The sequence below is a fragment of the Mirounga angustirostris genome, unplaced genomic scaffold (assembly GCF_029215605.1).
Source record: "Mirounga angustirostris isolate CCGP_5_RB_7025 unplaced genomic scaffold, mMirAng1.0.hap1 SCAF_2, whole genome shotgun sequence".
NCBI classification, from domain to species: domain Eukaryota; kingdom Metazoa; phylum Chordata; class Mammalia; order Carnivora; family Phocidae; genus Mirounga; species Mirounga angustirostris.
Window position 1 is genome coordinate 127,219,164 of NW_026991710.1, and position 22,632 is coordinate 127,241,795.

The window sequence follows — 22,632 nt, forward strand, 5'->3', positions numbered from 1 at the left end:
AAAGACATCTCATTAACGTAACAAAAGATAACTTTTCATCTCTCTTCACAGGAAATTCCAAAGGTTTTAGAGGCTCTTTACTAAAAGGAGGAAGACCAAATCTGTATTTCTTATTATAAATTATAATATCATTCCCCTAATAAAGTAAGGGAAATCTCCAAGGGCTAAAAATGAAGAAGGAACTATAACCACAGTGTAATAATAGCTGACACATAAACAGTACTATTCTAAGTGTTTTAAATATATCTTAACTCACTTAATCCTAACAACAACCTTATGAGGTAGATACTATTTTGTTAAAAAGAAACAATAGGTCCAAAATGGAGTCACTTGTACTAAGCCTCATGCTAAGTCTTGTGCAAGCCAAGAGTTAATACGTAACCTAATTGCAGTTTCAGCCTCTCCCATGAATATCTTAACCAGTCAGTCTGAAATTTCCTGGTCAGCATTATGAGGCAATCTACCCAATAGATTCCTTCTATTCCCTTAAAGAAGATGACCTTGCCTGAAATAATCTACTCTTCTTCTTCTGCATATAAAAGCCTCCCATTCTGTACAGGTCCATGGAGCTCCTTTCTATTTGCTAGATGGAATTCATGAATTATTGAAATGGGTCGGTTAGATCTTTACATTGACACACTTGAATTTTTTTTAAAACAGATTTGGTGGTGGAGATGGAATCCAAAGTGAACTTCTGATAGCATTTAGAGGCAATGAGAAACAGGAATGGTACCCGCAAATCCTTTTGAGTTCTGTCTTTCTCACCATTTCTGAGGGCCATGAGTAAGTTTCTCTCAGTTCTGAGTTCTGTTGTCTTTGCATCAAGCTCCTGATCTGATTGGTTTTCTGCTCAGTTCCACATTGGGAGCTGCTGGTAGTTCAGGTTGCAATTATCATGTAATTGATGGAAACCCTTAGCTCTTGACTCTGTCCCAAGATCCAGGTGGGAACTGATGGTGGGAGTTCACATTTCCTCATTTATATGGAGACCCCCGGTCCACAGTCTCCATTTGTTGAGGTATGTTGGTTCAATCCTTCCCCCGTTCCAACTTCCAAGGTGGGAATTGTTGGTGTTGCACATGGGGTCTTCTGTTGGCAAGAATGCATTAACATCTCTTGGTTACTGCCGATATTTTAAGGTGCACGTGTTTGTCTTGTTTTGTGTAGATAAAGGCTATTGCTAGTGGGAATCTTGGAAGCAGCTACAAAATTGGCAGGCACAGACCTAGCATTTAAAAGCTGTGAGAGGGGCGCCTGGGTGGCTCAGTCAGTTAGGCAACTGCCTTCGGCTCAGGTCATGATCCCAGGGTCCTGGGATCGAGTCCCACATCGGGCTCCCTGCTCAGTGGGGAGCCTGCTTCTGCCTCTCCCACTCCCTCTGCTTGTGTTCCCTGTCTCGCTGTGTCTCTCTCTGTCAAATAAATAAATAAAATCTTTAATAAATAAATAAATAAATAAATAAATAAATAAATAAATAAATAAATAAAAGCTGTGAGAGGGCTTGCCACCTAACCCGAAGATTCCTGTGTTAAGTAAGTTGGTTATGGACTAGGTTAGATTGACACTGGGTCATTCACCAACCTCGAGAAAATTTCCATGCAGTGAGGTACACTGTAAAACATCACATAATTTCCAACCCAGTGCCATATCCTTACCAGGATATCTAAGAGACCCAGGGCGCCTGGGTGGCTCAGTCGTTAAGCATCTGCCTTTGGCTCGGGTCGTGGTCCCAGGGTCCTGGGATCTAGCCCCGCGTTGGGCTCCCTGCTCGGCGGGAAGCCTGCTTCTCCCTTTCCCACTCCCCTTGCTTGTGTTCCTGCTCTTGCTATCTCTCTCTCTGTCAAATAAATAAGTAAAATCTTTAAAAAAAAAAAAAAAAAAAAAGGATATCCAAGAGACCCAAAGGCTTAGATAGATAGATAGAGATAGATCCTTAAACTCCAAATAATCAAGTGTGCCACCTTCCTTCACACCTGGTTATTTTATGTCTAAGAACTATATGGTCCCCAAAGCTAGAAATATCTACAAAAGTGGCAAAATCATACTAAAAACAATATAGAATTACAATAGCCATTATGCGGAACATTCCAATTAGACAAGATCATTCATTTAAGAAGTGCGATAAAAACAAGGGTTCCCAAATTAAGCGAACAGAATGGGATACCTATTTTAATTGTTATGCAGAAGCTTCAAAAGACTTTATGATTACAAAATAACTTCATTAAAAGCTTTGTTACAAAAGGCAAATGAAAAATTAAAGACACAAGAAGTACCTAAAACAAGATGGTAAGACTGACTGATGTGACTCCTACTGAATCCCTCTATCCTTCCTTCCCTGAGTACTCATGCTTTATTAACTCTGTCTGAATTGACTTTCCACTCTGAAGAGGCTATTAAACAGCTACCTTTAATAATAAAACTACTTGAGGTTATAGGAGATCTTCCTCAGATATTTTTTACCCCTTGGTCAAATACCAAACTAAGGGCCATGGTTAAAGAATTTCCCAAGCCCAGGGAGGACCCCCAAAAGTTTTCTTTAGAATTTAGAGTCATTATCAGGACCTATGACCCTGGGCTGTCAGATCTTTATCAGCTTCTGCACATGCTAGGGGAACCTGGTGGAGCCCAGAAATGGATGCAGGAAGCAGGATGGTATAACCCAGAGGACGATACCTGAGATCCTTGACCTTCAACATGGTCCCCTTATGGACCAGAGAAAGCTCACAAAATAGCAACTGATCTTTAACAGTCATTCCTAGAGTCTTCCCTGCCCACGTTGATTGGTCTATCATTCAAACACACAAAGGAAGTTGATGAACCTGTGGCAGACTTTATATTTATTCATTTTTTAAAAAGATTTTATTTATTTATTTGACAGAGAGAGAAAAAGCACAAGCAGGGGGAACAGGAGAGGGAGAAGCAGGCTCCCCACAGAGCAGGGAGCCCAATGAGGGGCTCGATCGCAGGACCCTGGGATCATGACCTGAGCCAAAAGCAGACGCTTAACCAACTGAGCCACCCAGGCGCCCCTTTGGCAGACTTTGAGGCCCATGTGGAAGCTCTCTTCCTGTGGCATTCCAGGTTCCATACAATAAATGACGTCACCCAATTTGCTCTAGATGCTCTGTTTGTAAATGGATTATCTCCTGAGATTAATGAATTGATAAAAAAGCAGAAAATAGGATGGGAGGTTACCAGTTGGAGTGAACTTGTGACATAGTTGAGTACTTTGAAAGGACTTTGGAACAAGACTAAAGTCCACCAAGCTACTGGCCTTACAGTTAGAACCACTTGAACACTATGCACTTAAAATAACCTTTGGACCCCCCTCATTGCACACATCTAAGGGTCCACTATCATAATGATGGCCTAAGGGTCAATGTTTCATTTGCAATCAACTGGGGCACTGGGGAAAAAAGTGTCTCCAAGACCCCTACACAAATTCTTCACCATCAACTCAAATGAAGTAGCTCTGTATTCAAAAGCTGATAATCAGAAGTTGATTTAAGTTGCAACCCAAATCTTTGAGGCATTAAAAGCAACTGTCCTTACCTTAAAGTCTTTATAAAAATAGAAAAACAACTTAGATTCAAGTTCTTTTAAAATAACTAGTGAGTTTTATACTGATTCATGGCAGTAATTCTAAAATGAAAGCTGCAAGGTCTCTATATCTCTCTCTCTCTCTTTCTCTCTCTCTCTATAAACTGTAGGTGTATGGCAATTTTCTACCTCTGGATGGTATTGTCAAAATTAATTTTTATAAGAGCTATATTTAATTGGCTTAAAGATAATTAAATGCTTATATAAATTAAATTCTCAGAAATACAGAAACGAACCCAAATGAATTTCAAGTTCACACAATCTGGGAAAATATTTGGTATTAAAGCTAATTTAAAGTTTGTTGATTTAATTAAAATAGACATGTCTTCAGAGTTATCAACATTAAAAATAATACAGACATACAACTTTTATTCTACCTAGGCTTACTAAAGGTCAAATGAGTTCATGTTATCTCATACAAAATTTGTCAATAAAGAAAAATAGCAGGGGGCGCCTTGGTGGCTCAGTTGGTTAAATGACTGCCTTCAGCTCAGGGCATGATCCTGGAGTCCCAGGATCGAGTCCCGCATAGGGCTCCCTGCTCAGCTGGGAGTCTGCTTCTCCCTTTGACCCTCCCCCCTCTCATGCTCTTTATCTCATTCTCTCTCAAATAAATAAATAAAATCTTGAAAAGAAAAATAAATGGGGATGATAAATGATTTTGTCTAATGTCTCATTAAGTTTTTAATAGGATAGAGTTTTTAGGTGAACTTTTAAGACAGTTTCCCGAAATCTATCTTTATTTATTTATTTATTTATTTATTTTTAAAGATTTTATTTATTTGACAAAGACACAGTGAGAGAGGGAACACAAGCAGGGGGAGCGGGAGAGGGAGAAGCAGGCTTCCCGCAGAGCAGGGAGCCTGATGTGGGGCTCGATCCCAGGGCCCTGGGACCGCGACCTGAGCCGAAGGCAGATGCTTAATGACTGAGCCACCCAGGCGCCCCACAGTTTCCTCAAATCTTTTTGGTGACTTGAAACCTTAAGTTTCTGCTAAGTTAAGTTAAATGATGAGTTAAGTTAAATTCATTCAATATCCAGATCGTTGTGTTTATCTATTTCCAAATAACATAAAATACTGGAACATTAATTACTGAAATAGATTTATCCACTTTTTGCTTCCTTTTACAGAAGAACAAAAGGTATTTGCATCTATTGGTAAACTATGTTCTGTGCCCTGCTGAAAAATTTACTATGAGAAACCATATGTTCCCAGAAATTATAAAAGGTATTAATGATTTGCAAATCCACAGAATGTTAATGTAAAAGACAGTCCACAATTGTTCACTTCTTTATTTTCACTAGGAATAAGGTTTTTCAGAGTTAAGAATTCTAATATATGTAACTAAAATTACTAGAAATAAGGGAAGTTAATATTTTGGGAGAAAGTTGAAACTCTGTTACACAAGATCACTGAGCAAATCACTTGGCTTAAAAAGGTGTCTCCTTCAGTGGGGTCTTTCTTATTTGATTTTAATTGATTTGGGTCTTAGGGACCATAGCTTTGAAGTGTACTCCAGACATTGGGAATTATCCTGCTTATAATAATCAAAGAAATCTCCCTGCTGCATTGTATTCTCTTAAGACCTTTAAATATATGTTTGCAGCCACTAACCACCAAGGAAATGATCTCCCTAACACTGGAACATCAGAAAGGGAACAAAGAGAACGACCAACTTAAAAGTTGTCAACCAAAAGGCATGGCCTGGGACTATCACAGTGATTCAGCCAAAACATCAACCTATGAATACCACACACAGGATCAACAAAGACTCTGAGAACTTCAGAGTGATAGCTAGGAGTGGTGCTAATGCCTTAAATTTTGATCACATCTCTCAGTTAAGCTGAGAGTCTGATCAAAAGGGGTTAATTGTTAAAAAGGACAGGCAAACTCCAAATGGAGTCACTGTGCTAAGCCTCATGTCAGCAAACGAAGACTTAATGCCTGACCTAACTGGCCTCTCTCAGGAATGAAATCTTAACCAGTCAGTCTGGAATTTCCTGGTCAGGACTAGTGAGTTAATCCACCTGACAGACCCTTTTGTCCCCTAAAGGAAGTTCACCTTACCTGAAACAATCCACTGTCTTTCCCCTTCTGCCTATAAAAACTTTCTGTTTTGTACTGCTTCGTGGAGCTCCTTTTTATTTGTTAGACAGAATGCTGCCTGATTCATGGATCACTGAATAAAGTCAATTTGATCTTTAAATTTACTCCGTTGAATTTTGTTGTTAACAGTTTGTATCTTCATTTTACAGATAAGGAACCTAAGTCACATAAAGGTTATAGAAGACATAAGGTACATGGTACAAGGTACATGGATGTCAAACCAGAATCCCAGAAAAGAGAAAACACTTGAGGAAAGGCAACTTGTGAAAAGACAATGACTGAATATTATCCAGAATTATAAAAATCATGAATCTTCAGATTAATGAAGTACACCAACTCCCAAGTAGATCTCTAAAACAATACCAGTACAAAAAATAATAGCTAACATTTATTGAGTACTTAAGAGTTAGGCACTATTCTAAGTGAATTATATAAATTATATCATTAACCTTCACAACAGCCTTATGAGATAGTGCCTGCCATTATCCACAGTTTGCAGATAAGCAAACTGAGACAGAGAGGTCAAGCAACCCTCCTAAGATCACAGAGCCTGCAAATGGTTGAAGCCAGGATTGAAACTCAACTATTTGATTCCGAAGAATACACCTTTTACACCAAGAAGAGAAAAAGTTTTAATATTACTTTATGCCGTACATCTTAATATTACATCTTAATGATCGTACATCTTAATAGTTGATGCCCTTACTGCAAAGTGTGGTCCATGGAGTGGCATCAGCATTACATGACACCATGTTTAAATACAGACTGTCAGCTCCACTCTAGACCTACTGAATCAGAAGCTGCCTTTTAATAAGATCCCCAGGTGATTCACAAACAAAGCTTGAGAAGTGCTATTCTGTGTATTCACAAGCCCAATCCTTACAATGTTCTGATAAAAATGTCTAACTTTGACCCTTTGATGCAACTGTTTGTAGTTTTCTGGGTTTTTTTTTTTAATTTTTTTAATTTTTTTAAGGATTTTACCTATTTATTTGACAGAGAGAGAGAGAGAACAAGTAGGCAGAGAGGCAGGCAGAGGGAGAGGGAGAAGCAGGCTCCCCACCGAGCAGGGAGCCCGATGCGGGGCTCGATCCCAGGACCCCAGGACCATGACCCGAGCCGAAGGCAGCGGCTTAACCGACTGAGCCACCCAGGTGCCCCTTCTGGTATTTTAGTGCAAACTCCCCCAGAGCAGAGACCGTGTCTGCCTTGACTATGATTGTGTCCTTAGTGCAGGACACCAAGCTGGGCACATAGTACATTCTCGATCACCAGTTTGGTTAGCTAAGTAAATAATTATTGGCAAAAAATTGTTTTGTTTTGTTTTTTTACGGGAACAAGAAAATATGGTATTGAAATGACCTCTGTTTCTTTGCTTTTGTCTAAGTTATATTTTAAAAATATATCAGATTAGTTGATATTGGTAATGTTCTTGAATTATTCTGAGTTGAAATTCAATGCTATTTTTTCTGTTATATTAAAATCAATGCTAAACATATTATTGAAATTATTAGGCAGAAATTAATTTTCACTACCCCCCCCAAAAGAGTATGAATAGCATTCAGCCCTTTCGGTTTAAAGTATATAATGATTTGGGGGACCCTGGGTGGCTCAGTCGGTTAAGCATCTGCCTTCAGCTCAGGTCATGATCCCAGGGTCCTAGAATCAAGTCCTGCATCAGGCTCCCTGCTCAGCGGGGAGTCTGCTTCTCCTGCTCCCTCTGTCCCCACCCTAAACTTGTGCTGTCTCTTTCACTCTCTCTCTCTTTCAAATAAATAAATAAATAAAATCTTTAAAAAAATAAAGTATATGATGATTTCAAGAGTATAATAGAAATCAAAGGTAAATTTCCTTATTTCTACTTCTCAAATAAAGAAGCCATATGATGATAAAAAGAAATGTAAGCATTCCAACCATCTAGAGGAGAAAGCAGATGGGTTTCCTGTGAAGACTTGGACTCAGTCAATTTCATTTCCTGAAGTTGCTCTTCAAATTGGGGTTTATTTGCAAAACACATTATGTATGGAATCTTGATTTACTGTGCTTCCCTCTAATTTTGCTTTCAGAAGACACATATTTTTGCTTTTCTTTGCTTATGTTGCATCTCCATAGCAATTGTCAGAACTCTTCCTCAACAACAAACCCACCACATTGACCTCAGCAAGACCGAAAATGTCTTACACAGAGCTTGTCTATTTTGGACACTCCAGAGGGAATGTTCCGCTTCAGCAGTTCTTAGTGCTAAATATCACGAGCAAATTAGTGGGACTGACATATTATATGAACTTCAGTACTTGGAAGCCCTTCATAGCCTGTGACCAGCCGCTACTGCTCACTGCCTCCATCTCCACCCTCTATGCTTCAATCATTCTCAACTTGTCACCGTCCCGGGAACACCCTTCTCATTAACTTCTCTACCTCAGAACATGGTGTTACTTCTGCTGGGACTGCGGAGAAAGAAAGCAAGAATGTAGAGAGAACATGGGCTTTAGACAAACTCAGATTCATTTTTTTTGTTTGTTTGAAGATTTTATTTATTTATTTGAGAGAGAGAGAGAGAAAGCACGCATGAGCAGGTGGGGTTGGCAGGTAGAGCAAAGAGAGGGAGAAGCTCCCCTCTGAGCAGGGACCCTGATGAAGGGCTTGATCCCAGGACCCTGGGATAATGACCTGAGCCAAAGGCAGACGCTTAACTGACTGAGCCACCCAGGTGCTCCTCAGATACATTTCTTCATTCTGTGATTTTGAGCAATTTAATTAACTACTCTGAATTATTTATTGATCAGAAAAATAAGCAATAGCAATATATAGGGGTTAGGGCTGTTGTAAGAACTAAGTGAAATAACGGTAATAATAGCTAACATTTAATGAGCACTTATTATGTGGCGTTATGGTGCCAAGTGCCTATATTATTTGAATTAATTTTTTTAAAGATTTTATTTATTCAAGAGCCCCTCGGTGGCTCAGTTGTTAAGTGTCTGCCTTCGGCTCAGGTCATGAAGAAGCCTGCTTCTCCCTCTCCCACTCCCCCTGCTTGTGTTCCCTCTCTCGCTGTGTCTCTGTCTGTCAAATAAATAAATAAAATCTTAAAAAAATTTTTGTTTATTTATTCATTTGAGAGTGAGCGAGAGAGAGAGAGAGAGAGAGAGAGAGAGCATGAGCGGGGGGAGGGGCAGAGGGAGAAGCAGACTTCCCGCTGAGCAGGGAGCCTGATGCAGAGCTGGATCCCAGGACTCTGAGATCATGACCTGAGCCAAAGGCAGACGCCTACCTGACTGAGCCACCAGGCACCTCTTGAATTAATCTTTATATGAACGGGATACCTACCCTTTCAGTAGCTCTTCCTGTTATGAAATGATGAGTTTTCTAAATGCACCTGTCTTATACACTTAATTGTTTGTTCCTCAAGGATTAGGACATTATCTTCTTATGGCTCTTGGAATCAAGCAAACATCGTGCCTGACACAAAGCAGGAGCCCAGTGAATGTCCGTTGAATGTACTGATAGTACAGCATTGTTGATAGTTCAGCTATTTCTGCACCGTCACCTTTCCTCTCCAAGTCTCAGGTGTTCATCTACTAAAAATCATACCTTGCTGAGTTATTTTGAATAATAGGAATGTGCCACAAAAAGACATGGAGAAAACCTAAATGCATATTGCTAAGCAAAAATAGCCCATCTGAGAAGGCTCCATACACTATGATTCCAATTCTATGACATTCTAGAAAAGGCAAAGTTATGGAGACAGTAAAAAAATCAGTGGTTTCCAGTGGTTCCAAGGAGGGAGTGGGGAAGGATGATTAAGTGGAGTATGGTGGATTTTTAGGGCAGTGAAATTATTACTAAGATACAAAGGTATCCCTCCCTCTGCCTCTCACCCTGCTCTCGTGCTCTCTCTCACTCTCTCAAATACATAAATAAAATCCCTTGAAAATGTTTTTTAAAAGATTACTTATTTATTTGTCAGAGAGAGCACAAGCTGGGGGAGCGGCAGGCAGAGGGAGAAACAGTTTCCCCTCAGAGCAAGAAGCCGGTTGCAGGACTTGATCCCAGGACTCCGGGATCAGGACCTGAGCTGAAGGCAGACGCTTAACCAACTGAGCCACTTAGGCGCCCCAAGGTGATACTTTTCGATATGATGTGACATGCATAGGTATGCACAGTGGAAGCACATCTAACCCAGTTTGGGGAGGACAGGTAGCTAGCAGGGGGCAGTCTTACTTGAGGAAGTTATGCCTGAATTGAGTCTTGAAAATATGCAGATATTAACCAGACAAGGAAGAGAAGAGTGTGTAAGAAGAGACCTCCAGGCATGATCAAAATACATAGGAATGAACACAGTATTCAGGGAATTTTAAGTGGTTGAATATTGCTGTGGGCAAGAGAAAAAAGGCTGTAGGGACCACAGGTTTAGCTGGCAAGGTAGAGAGAGGTGAAATTAAAAAGAGCTTTTGTATGCCATGCTAAGGGATCTATTGAGGGGGCAACAGGGATCCCCAGAAGGATGTTAAGCAACAGAGAGACTAGGTAGCCAGGAGGAAGATTAAGAAGGGCCAGTCTTTTATTTATTCATTTATTTTTATTTTTTTATTTTATTTATTCATGAGAAGCAGAGGGAGAAGCAGGCTCCCCGCGGAGCAGGGAGCCCGATGCGGGGCTCGATCCCAGGACCCTGGGATCATGACCTGAGCCAAAGGCAGACGCTTAACCAACTGAGCCACCCAGGTGCCCCAGGGCCAGTCTTTTAGACTCAGCTCCTTCTCCTTATTATGCCCTTAGTCCTCGTGCAGTGGTGCTCCTACCACTTAGTTTGTTTTCCTGGAAAGGCTCTAGGTGCTGGCAGCAGGTGAAGATTTGAAATTGAAGATTTTGACAGCCAAATCGAGATGATGTGGGGCATGAAATGGAAGCAGAGAAGATGGATGTTTTCTCAGGCTGCTCGTGACCCATTGAGGCTGCTTTTCTATGACACAGACACTTTCCACTTCAATCTACTACTCATTGGCTCAATCTTCAGGATACCATCTCCAAAATCCCAGGAGAGGAATTATTTGAAATATTTAAGGGATACCACTATCGCTGTTTTTTTTTTTCTCAGATATTTTATCAACCACTATATGTGGTTAATATAAAAGCTGAGCAGTGGGACGCTTGGCTGGCTCCATTGGAAGAGAATGAGACTCTTGATCTCAGGGTTGTGAGTTCAAGCCCCATGCTGGGTGTAGAGATTACTTAAATAAATAAATAAAGGCTTAAAAAAACACAAACAAACCAACAACTGAGCAGCAAGCAGAAGCCCAGATGTGTAGGAAAAAGGTGTGAAGGCACTGCTAGATAATCCCAAAGATAAGCTGAACAGAATTTCTAGCCCCTAGTCTGGCTTCAGCTTCCATGAAGTGTATAAAAGGCATTTCTGGAGAAATCAGTGGGCAAGGTCATGAGTGAGACCTGGGAAACAGACAACTTAATAACTTGGGACCACTGCCAGGTGGCTGACGTATAGAACATCGGCGAGACTGGTAGGGGTTGGGGGTGGGGCAGAAGGCTGCTCTTTATTTTATTTTATTTTATTTTTTATAAAGATTTTTTTTATTTTTTGACAGAGAGAGACACAGCGAGAGGGGTAACACAAGCAGGGGGAGTGGGAGGGGGAGAAGCAGGCTTCCCGCGGAGCAGGGAGCCCGATGTGGGGCTCGATCCCAGGACCCCGGGACTATGACCTGAGCCGAAGGCTGATGCTTAACGACTGAGCCACCCAGGCGCCCCTGCTCTTTATTTTTTGCTTCTAAGTTCACCAAAGCTCACTTCCAGGTCTGGAGTAGGTCAAAGCAGAAAACTTCTGTGAGATTTAATGAGTGTCCTCAGCTTCTCTGGCCAGTAGGTCATAGTGGGGTGGGGGGATAGGTGGGCAGAACAGAAACTCCATCAAAACGTGGATAAGGCAAAACAAATACAAATAACAACCTGGATCAGGCCCGTTCAGGCATTCTATTCTCAGATTTTAATAAGTGATATAATGGCAACTGACATCTTAATAATAACCTCTTTCGATGCATCTTTTCTCTTGAGTTACAGGGCTCCAATTTGTAGTTGTTGCCTTCTAGATCTGGTACAGATAATGCACTATCATCTTGAGGACTCACTTCACCTATTTCCTTACTTGGGTATAGTTTCCTATAATCCATACCTTCTTCTTTCTTGGTTTATACTCTTTTTTCTCTTTTTGATTTAGCATGTCCTCCCTCCCTTAGTTTCTTAAGAAAGTGTGCATGGAAGGTAAGGTTTTTGAGAATTTATGTATATTTCTTTCCTTTTTAAAAAAAAGATTTTATTTATTTATTTTGACAGAGAGAGAGAGACAGCGAGAGAGGGAACACAAGCAAGGGGAGTGGGAGAGGGAGAAACAGACTTCCTGTGGAGCAGGGAGCCTGATGCGGGGCTCGATCCCAGGACCCGGAGATCATGACCTGAGCCAAAGGCAGACGTTTAACGACTGAGCCACCCAGGTGCCCCTGTATATTTCTTTCTTTCTCTTTTCTTTTCTTTTTTTTTTGCAAGCACAAAGCAGTTTATTAAAGCAAAAGTACACTCTTAAGGTGTGAGAGTTGGCAGGTTCCACAAGGTGGAAACAGCCCCTTTATTCTTTTTTTTTTTTTTAAAGATTTTATTTATTTATTCATGAGAGACAGAGAGAATGAGAGAGAGAGAGCACATGAGAGGGGGGAGGGTCAGAGGCAGAAGCAGGCTCCCTGCTGAGCAGGGAGCCCGATGCAGGACTCGATCCCGGGACTCCAGGATCATGACCTGAGCCGAAGGCAGTTGCTTAACCAACTGAGCCACCCAGGCGCCCCAGCCCCTTTATTCTTGATGGACAGTTTGTCTGGGTATAGAATTCTAAGTAGGAAATAATTTTCCTTCAGAATTTGGAGGCATTGTTTTATTTTTCTCAGAATTCAGGGTTCAGCTTTGCTGTTAAGAAGTCTGAAGTCATTCTGATTCCTTCTCCTTTGTATATGGTTTTTCTATTCAAAAGTTTGGAGAATTTTGCCTTTGTGTTTGGTGTTCTAAAAGTTCATGCTGGTATTGTTGGTATGGGTCTGTTGTCATTCATTGAGCCAGGTCCTTGGTGGGCCCTTCAATCTGGCAATTTAGTTCCTTCACTTATCTTTCACGTTAGAGGATTTCCTCCTCTGGCAATCCTCGTTGCCCACTCATATTTAAGGGTGGGATAGCAAAATGGGGATTAGAAGCTCTCTGCTTTGGGGAAGACCTATTGACCATGAACACTGCTGAAAAGTAATGCAAGTAGGCTCTTTGTTGGGGAATTCTATCCTCACCCCATCCCACTCCATATCACTATTTTTAGGGATTTTTTTTCCCCTTGGGCTAGTCATGTTCCTTAGAAAAGTCTTCTCCCATCTTATGTCTGAAAGGTAAGGCTTGATTTCCAGCATATGAAGAATTGGGACAGGTTGTGAGCATTTAGTGTGCCTACATTAATTAATTTCTGTTTTCTTACTAGAGTCTCCAGCTCATAGAGCTATGGATGAGAAGTGGTACACATCCACTTCAGTTAGGGGAGGGGGAGGGGCTGTCACCCAGTGGAAAAAGTCAGGGAAGAAGATATAAAAGTGGTACTACTTCTCAAATAGCTTCCAACCTCCAAGTGAGATAGGAAACTAAAGGGACCCCAGGAAAAACTGCTTTTTTCAGTCCTTTTCTCCCTTCTCTTTTTTGCTAGGACCTACACCTCCTCCTGACACATGCCTTATAGAACAGATAATGTATATGTTCCTTGTAAAGGTCAAGGATTTAATGATTTCTTTGGAGTCTTCCAGCACAATAGATAACATCTAAAGAGTGACTGGGTAGGGTCATCATGAATGTGTTTTTGAAGACCAATGACTCATGAAGACCCCTGGCTCCAGGGCATAAGTAACTTATGGAGGACACCTAAATACTTATCTTTGTACCTGGATTACTGAGAAGATACGTGAACCAAACCAGAATCTTCAATAAAAACCCCAGACCCCAAGTAAAGAGGAGACTTCCTCTTCTTTCCTTCCCAAGTCTCCCAGATGCTCTGTCTATATCTGCATTCTCTCTCTGTCTTCAATGGTTTCTCTTTTTTTAAGATTTTTTTGGGGGGGGGGCACCTGGGTGGCTCAGTTGGTTAAGCGACTGCCTTCAGCTCAGGTCATGATCCTGGAGTCCCGGGATCGAGTCCCACATTGGGCTCCCTGCTCGGCGGGGGGTCTGCTTCTCCCTCTGATCCTCTTCCCTCTCGTGCTCTCTGTCTCTCATTCTCTCTCTCAAATAAATAAATAAAATCTTTAAAAAAAAAAAAAAAAGATTTTTTTTTTTTTTAAATTTTAGGTGATCTCTACACCCAATGTGGGGCTTGAATTTATAAACCTGAGATCAAGATCATGCTCTACTGACTGAGCCAGCAAGGTGCCCCTCTGTATGTCTTCAGTAAACTCTGCTGTCACTTTCTCTGCTCATGTTTAACTTCTATCCCGCACGAAGTCAAAGACCCTCTTGGCTGGTCCTGTGGGACCTCCTCTGGGTCCTCCAATCCAGCCAGCCTGCATCACAACCATTTCCCTTATTTTAGTCCTCCTACATCTTCACTCCATATCCAGAGGATTTTGCAATACCACTAAGTTAGCATTTGGTTTTGTCAGGCCTGCCAAGCCCTTTAATACTGCTTTCTAGCTTCCAAAATTCTTTTGCTATTGCTTCTTCTCCCTCTCTCCCCATCCTTATGAGTTTTTGTAGAGTTCTGGAAGGAGTTAGATAAGATATGTCTGTTCAATCTATCATTTCTACCTGGAATTGACTGTCAAACATTCTAAAAAACTAAGATTCATTTGTCTAACAACTATTGAGTGCCTACAATATTTTGGGCACTTTGATAAATGCTGGAGATGAACTATGATTTATCTTCCATCATGATGATTGATGCGCTCAGGTAATGGTTTGAGAAGAAAGGTCCCTTGCCTTGAAGTCAGAATTTTATTTTATGATGATTACTCTATGCTGGGTTTACTTGGTCAGTTTCATAACTGATTCTGATTTTTTTTTAATAAAGATTTTACTTATTTGTTTATTTTAGAGAGAGAGGGCACGTGCACATACAAGCAGAGGGAGGAGCAGAGGAGGGAAGGGAAAGAGTCCCAAGTGGACTCTACACCAAGCACAGAGCCTGATGCAGGGCTTGATTCCACAACCCCAAGATCATGACCTGAGCCAAAAGCAAGAGTCTGATGCTTAACCAGCTGAGCCACCCAGGCATACTCTGTAACTGATTTTGGTTTGAAACCACATCTAGAATCCTTGGGTCATTTCTGCTGTCATCCCCCCGTTCCCCCTCCCCACCCTAGCTGTCTTTCGAGTGGCTATATATAGGTTAATTTCCCTAAAGTCTCATTCCAAGACTGTATATTGGTGTCAGGGCTGATTTGCCTTAAAGACCAAAGTTCATCCTGAACACTGCCTGGGCAAAGATCAGGTGCCTCAGATGCTGATTGAAGATGGGTGTGCAGTTGTCCTAACAGAATCCTTATAGGCCTTTGATTGTGTCTCTGTTCCTGGTAGGAATTTATTCTAGATCTTGTCTTCAAAGTTGGGCAATAAGTTTTGATGATTACAATGGTAGAAGGATGCTAGGAGGGAGGTATGACATTTATTGAGTGCCTACTATGTGCAGGCAGTGGCCTTGGTACTTCACATTTAGTAAAACTCATTTAATTTAATATTATTCCATAATAAGTCAATGAGTATGGCACAATTCTCCTGGAACAAAGCAAATCAATGCAAACACCTGTCATTCTCTTTTCAGTCTCCTAACTCAGACTTCCTACTCCTGTTCTGTATTTCTGTGTTCTATTTTACAAAATCTCTTGAAACCAGACATATTTACACAAATCACATGCATATGAGGGTGTGGATATGTTGATAACCTTAGTCCACCTCATTTTTCTATTTCCAAGAGATGAACTGCCTACATCTAGACAAGCCCACCCCAGTGCTTTGATGGCAGGTCCGGGGCCCCGTGGAACAGGAAGAGGTCCCATGTGGACCAATCCCCATGGGCTCGACAGGTACTGCTGTTTTTGCCTGACATGCTGAGTCTATACATGAAAGATTATATTTGAGAAACCTTTCTTTTGGTCCCCAAACTTTGTCCTGACCCCGAAAGGATGCATAGCCTTGCTTGAATGGATTGTGTCATTTGATATTTCCAGCCCTGCTTACTGATCAGAGTCCAGGATGAATTGGAAAAGAAAGAAAATGATCTCTGCTTGTTACTGGTATCTTACATTGACAAGGAACTGAAAGATCTCTGGACTTCTTAATCTTGTGCCTTGAGTTAGGAAAATCACACATTTAGGACAGCTGTAAGTAATAATGTTATTAACAATAACACCTTATTTTTGCATAGTTTTCAGGGGTTACAAAGCATTGTTACACATACTAGTTCCTCTAAATAGCCTTGAATTTGGTTTTCTTTATTACTGTGTGATTCATAGATTACTTTGTGAATATATTAATGACTAACATAATAAACATGTTTTATCGACCAGCAATTTCCTAATCTCAATTTAAAGGTATAGTTTTTATACCTTTATATCCCCCATCCTCCCTCTTCCCGCTATAATAGCACCAGATGGGTTAGCCTGGTGGTGGGTATTGAGGAGGGCACATTCTGCATGGAGCACTGGGTGTTATGCACAAACAATGAATCATGGAACACTTCATCAAAAACTAATGATGTAATGTATGGTGACTAACATAACAATAAAAAATTTTTAAAAATCTGTAGAACAAGGAACTGTGGCAAACAAGCTCTTTGAACCTTTAAAGCAACACCTTAATACAGAATGGTAAACTCTCAGGGAGGGAAGAGATGCTGAAGTCAGCAGATTTAACCTCTGTCTAATCCTGTTGTACATTCAAATATCCTCCTCCCCTCCCCCTGGGGAGGGCTTTGTTCTCTCCAGAAAACATTTTGCATTTCCTAGATAGGGGATTGCTTCTGGGGCTGGAGGGCAATTTAGTGCAGGAGGTGGGAGAGTAAGAGGCAGTGGATGAGTTGGAAAAAGAGGAGAGAAGGTTGAGAAACAGGAACTGCCTTAGGGAGAGAAGACGGAAGGCACTGACCCTCACCAGCAGCCCAGCACAGTTGGCATTGTGGAATGCATGGAGGGTTAAAAATGGACTTCACCCTTGTGGAGTTTACCTCAGGGTGCAGGAGGAAGAGCCTTTCACATAAGCAGTTAAACGTAGGGTGTGCCAGTAAGTCACCCTTTGAACTCTGAGAAGTTGACTAATAAAATAAAGGCAAATATGATGACAGTGGATGCAAATACTTTTAAAGGACTAGAACAACTAGTAGGCCAGGTGTGATTTGTCTAGAGCAGAACTGGAGATTTCACTTAGCTAAGCAAGGAATTTACTAACCAATCAGAGGGGTTGCAAGTTAAGACCCCAAAAGTAAGTCTGAGTGGGTCTTGGGCTCCTAATCCCATTCTAAGGATCACCCAAATTCAGCATGCAGAGAAGTTCCCAGGTGGGGAGAGGGCCTCATAGGGGCCTGGAAATTCCGTACCCAGGACTGCCCACTACCCTTTGCTGTGAGTCCACCCTTAACAACAACCCTCTGCATGTTACTTGGTGTTGAAGGTGCATCTCCTCTGTGAAGTTCCCCTGAGCATGGTCCCGCACCTTCCAGGTAGAGCTAACCACTCCTTCTTCTTGTTCCCCCAAACTAGATTTGTCTCTTGGTAGGTGTTGAGCCAAAAGAAGCAACCAAGCCAAAGAATGGGAAAAGGAAGGCTTTTACTTGCAGCAAGTAAAGGAGAACACCAGGGATCTTTCCCAAAGCAGTGTCTCCCCAGTAGCAAAATCCGGGAAGTTTTAAGCTAAGGGTTCATGCATATTCATGAAGGAGCTTGTGCAATGGCGAAAACAGCATGGAATTGGAGCAAAGGTCCTCTTAGGATGACGTAGTCCAGATCAAAGTCACCAGGGCTGGCAAGAGTGAACATCATCAATTTGAGGAAGGGACAGGTGGGGCTAGGTAGGCAGAGATAGGTAGGGGGCTATGGGATCAGGCTCACAAAATTCAAAATGTGGGAGATGAAAGGAAACCAGAGATAAGGGAAAAATCCAGACCATCCAGTCCTAGGTTGTCAGAGGTGGGGTCTTGTTATAACAGCTGTTTGACCAACCAAGAATCAGCAGACCCTAAAAAGGAAGTAAGCCATTGAAGTTGTTATCACTAGTCCTTACTCAATGGTGCTATCAATAGAGATGTTGAAAAGATTTAAGTTGGGGCGCCTGGGTGGCTCAGTTGGTTAAGCGACTGCCTGCGGCTCAGGTCATGATCCTGGAGTCCCTGGATCGAGTCCCTGGATCGAGTCCCTGGATCGAGTCCCTGGATCGAGTCCCTGGATCGAGTCCCTGGATCGAGTCCCTGGATCGAGTCCCGCATCAGGCTCCCTGCTCGGCAGGGAGTCTGCTTCTCCCTCTCCCACTCCCCGTTTGTGTTCCCTCTCTCGCTGTGTCTTTCTCTGTCAAATAAATAAATAAAATCTTTAAAAAAAAAAAAAAGAAAAGATTTAAGTTCCCTGATTAGCTTTCTATAAAAGACCATCCCTAAAAGCCTTCAGTGGCAACTCTGTCGGGACCCTTCTCACTCTTGAGAGCTTTTTCTGTATCCTTGTTTAATAAACTTCTATGGCTTTACTCACTCTCCTTTGTCTGAGAGATTCATTTGACTCTGCGAGACAAGAACCTCGCTCTCCAGCATCAAATTCTCTGGCTCCTGTGGGCCTGGTGTCTGAGTGCTTAAAGGGGTTTCGATCCTGCCGAGATTACTCAAGAGTGTGCAGCAGGTCAGTCTTCACTTTTGAGTATGATTAGCTTCTCTCTTGGCCTGATAGTGGCTGCTTGTTCTTCCATTCTTTCCCAAGATGGCTGGGGGCCCAAAATGACTTATGTTGAGAAAGCTATGTCTGTCTTTGTTTTTTGGGGGACTCCTAACACTTTCTGCTCACAAGAGCCTCCCTTGAGATATTTCATTCCTCATTCTTGAGGGGTCACGGGCTGGGCGGAAGTCAGTCTTCTGTAACTGCTTCCTGCTGAGATTGGGTGTTGTGGTCTCTCTAGTTAAAGAAGTGAAATTCTTCTCCTGCTGTTCAAGCTAGATAAGCTTTTTATTATCCCCTGGAGTGTTCCTTAAAGGTTGTTTAAAGAACAGTTTGAAGTTGAATTGGTTACAATCAGGAAGTGACAAGTTTACTAAGAGTTTGGAGATGCAGGGGTCAAATAGTAAGAGTACATCATTCCCAGTACTTCAGGGCAAGTTACATTTGACTCTTCTTAGGAATTTAACTCTCCCTGGTTAACTGGATTTTCGCAGAGGAGCTTGAGATCTGACACCAGTTCACAGCTGTGGTCTGTTTGGTCCCCTTCTTTGTTGCCCGAGAGGGGTTCAGCTGCCTTTTTTACTTTGGAATGGTGGATCCAAGGTGTTATTCCCTGTAAGGTAAAGAAAGAGTGGGTGGTTAACCACACTAAATAAGGCCCATTCCATAAAGGCTGTAGTTGATCTGAGGGGGTACCTGTTTTCCATGTCTTTTGATACACCCAGTCTCCTGGTTCATAAGGATGACTTTTTATTTCTGTGGGGGCTGGAAAGCTTAGGTTGGCATGGTGGCTCAGTCCAGTCACAACTTTCCCTACCTGTATTATATGTTTAATAGTGTTTTCTATTTCCATGTCTACTTCAGGCCTATGGGTGGGGAAAGGATTCCTAGGCATACATCCTTTCAAAAGGACTGAGTTTTAACTCTCCTATGGGGGCTGCCCTCATGTGGGTTAAAGCTATGGGCAGCTTCTTTAGCCGTTTTCCCATGATTCTCGGCATAATTTGGCCAATGTCTTTTTTTTTTTTAAGATTTTATTTATTTATTTGAGAGAGAGAATGAGAGAGAGCACATGAGAGGGGGGAGGGTCAGAGGGAGAAGCAGACTCCCTGCCGAGCAGGGAGCCCGATGCGGGACTCGATCCCGGGACTCCAGGATCATGACCTGAGCCGAAGGCAGTCGCTTAACCAACTGAGCCACCCAGGCGCCCTGGCCAATGTCTTTTTTAAGCTCTGGTTAGCTCGCTGTTTTTCCTGAAGACTGGGGCCTCCAGATAGCAGGCATTTTTGGTTTCCATTTTATACCTAAGGAGCAAGCAACTTTAACCATCACTTTGGGGGTAAACGCTGGTCCAGTGTCACTCTGAACTGTTCAGGATAGCCCAAAACTAGGATTAATACTGTATAGAAGGGCTTTAACTACTTCTGTTTTTTTCTCTTTTGCAATGAAAAGCTTCAGTCCAGCCAGTGAAAGTGTCAACTAGGATCAGGAGATTCTTTTCTTTTTTAAGATTTTATTTATTTATTTGAGAGAGAGAGAGAGAGAGAACAGGAGCAGCGGGAGGGGTATAGGGAGACAATCTCCAGCAGACTCCTTGCTGAGCCTGGGGCTCAGCCCTGGGCTCGATCCCACGACACATGAGAGGATGACCTGAGCCAGAACCAAGAGTCCGATGCTCAGCTGGCTGAGCCACCCATGTGCCTGAGGGCCAGGAGATTCTTGAAGCTGTCTGATGCGGGAGGCATCACAGTGAAAATCTATTTGTCAGTCCTCCCCCAGTTGGGTGCCCCCAAGTTAAAGAGCCCTTCTTAATGGTGGGGCAGAAGGCCTGGTGTTAGCTTTGGGGTTTTTTTGCAATATGCACATTAGCTCATGATTTTTTCAATTAGGTGTCTTAAGCTGGGTGTGTTAATTATTCTCATCAGCGAGCTATACATTGTCTCTTCCATCATGAGTGGAGTCACAGGTGCTCTTAACAATCGTCCATCCCAGACTTAGAGGCACCCATATTTTGCTGGCCTTATTGATCCACCAGGCTTTCGAGATTGAAGTCCTCTTGTAGCCCTTTGATTGTGTCTCTCATAGGTCCTTAGGGGAGTAGTCTGGTCTAAATCCACATGGAGAACTGAGGGAATAAGTGGGAATTCTAAGGCTTCCCTTTCTCAGGCTGCACTTTTGGCAGCCATGTCTACCAGGCTCTTGCCTTTGTCCTCTTCATGTTCTCCCTTTTGTTGTCCCCTCAGTGAATCACAGCTATTTCCTTGGGTTTGTGGATGGCTTCTAGGAGCCAGAGATCTTTTTGCTATGTTTGATTTATTAGCAACTGAGTAGACCTTACTCTTTCCAGATAGCCCCAGGAGCGTGTATTACCGAGAAGGCATACTTTGAATCAATGTATATAGTAACAGCCTTTCCTTCCCCTCACTCTAAGGCTGGAGTCAGCCTTCTCAGCTGAGATTCCTGGGGACATGCTTTTGGCTTCTGTCCCTTAATGCAGGGAGACCATTGCATAACCAGCCTTATGTTTGCCTCTCTCCATAAATCTGCTTTCCCCACAAACCATACCTCATCAGCATTAGGTAAAAGGTCACTTTTTAGGCCTTTTCTTTTTTTTTTTTTTTTTTTAAAAGATCTTTATTTTATTTATTTGAGAGAGAGAGAGCACAAGAGGAGATAGGGTCAGAGGAAGAAGCAGACTCCCTGCCGAGCAAGGAGCCTGATGTGGGACTCGATCCTGGGACTCCAGGATCATGCCCTGAGCTGAAGGCAGTCGTTTAACCAACTGAGCCACCCAGGCGCCCCTAGGTCTTTTCTACTGGAATATACCAGATCAATGGTTTTTTGTTTGCTTGTTTGTTTGTTTTTAAAGATTTTATTTATTTATTTGACAGAGAGAGACACACAGTGAGAGAGGGAACACAAACAGGGGGAGTGGGAGAGGCAGAAGCAGGATTCCCGCGGAGCAGGGAGCCTGATGCGGGGCTCGCCCCCAGGACCCTGGGATCATGACCTGAGCCGAAGGCAGACACTTAACGACTGAGCTACCCAGGCGCCCCCAGATCAATGGTTTTATTACAGCTAATGGGCAAGTGGGCCCTGAGAGGATGACAGCAAAGTGGCAGGATTCAAAGCTGGATACGACTTGATAGGCAGGCTGGGGGTATCTAGCCTCAGGGCTTGAAATTGGCCTAGTTTGCCATCTGTTAGCTAATTATGGCCTTTGGCATTCAGATTTTGTCTCACTTGATGAGGAGGCCTTACTATTAAAGACTGCCCCATAGTAAGTTTTCTGCCTCTTTTATTAATAAGAAAATAGCCGCCAATGCCTGCAGGCCTGGTGGCCCGCTAACTGTTTTGAAAAGTCTGTTACGACTCTCCTCATATGTCCCCACATTTGGGTGAGGACTCCCAAGGCTAGTCCTTGTCTCTCATGGATGGATGTATGGTTCAAAAAGCTTTGAGAGGTCAGGAGGGCCCAGAGCAGGGGTGTTAAGTAGTAGTCCTTTTAGTTTTTAAAAGGCTTGATCATTTTGGCTGTCCCACTCAAAAGGGTCAGTTTCCAGTCCTTGCAATTGTTCATGAAGGAGCTTTGCAATTAAAGTTGGGAATCCATATCTGGCAAAATCCCACTATTCCCCAAAACCCCTCAACTGCTTTTGAGCGCTGTTATATGCCTTGCTTTCTGTCCTCTGGGGGTCTCCTCTGTCCTTCAGAGATCAAGCATCCTAAGTATCTGACCTCTGTCTTAGATATCTGGGCCTTTTTCTTTGAGACTTTATATCCCTCTTCTGTTAGACAGTTTAGAACCTCTATTGTATTTTGATCTGAGTTCTCCTTTGTTGGGCCAGCCATAAGAGTGTCATCAACAGGGCACCTTGGGTGGCTCAGTCGTTAAGTGTCTGCCTTTGGCTCAGGTCATGGTCCCAGGGTCCTGGGATTGAGCCCCACATCGGGCTCCCTGCTCCGCGGGAAGCTTGCTTCTCCCTCTC